The following is a 350-nucleotide window of genomic DNA, read 5'->3' as shown; positions in this document are numbered from 1 at the left end:
TTTTCTTTTTTTTTTTTTTTTTCTTGTCATCGGGATCATGGTCTGCTCCATAACTCATAAAAAAGGAGCGATTGGCCAATCTCTAATGAATGCAAAATCCAGCGCAAATGATTCTCTTTGCTTTACATTCGTCGATTTTTCTGCGAAACTACTATGCTACAATATATACAATTTATAAAGCAATGTATCTGATTGTTCTTGTAAATGTTTCCTTCATACATGCATTTTTTATTTGCCTTTATATTAAAATAGATATACAAACGTTAATTGAATTTTTATGCATCGAAGCTAATCATGGACGGTACATTTTAAATATAAAAATCTGAATCGAATAGAAAATTCACGCTTTT

At 29.4% G+C, this 350-nt stretch overlaps 1 long non-coding RNA gene across 1 annotated transcript in view; it reads right to left on the bottom strand.

Annotated features, from left to right (window-relative positions):
- LOC116186300 overlaps positions 1–350 on the bottom strand; it is a 20681-nt gene that overhangs the window by 1707 nt on the left and 18624 nt on the right. The window lies entirely within an intron of this gene.

Source organism: Apis dorsata, unplaced genomic scaffold (genome assembly GCF_000469605.1).
Source record: "Apis dorsata unplaced genomic scaffold, Apis dorsata 1.3 scaffold_37, whole genome shotgun sequence".
Lineage (NCBI taxonomy): Eukaryota > Metazoa > Arthropoda > Insecta > Hymenoptera > Apidae > Apis > Apis dorsata.
This window is presented reverse-complemented; position numbering and strand designations above follow the sequence as displayed.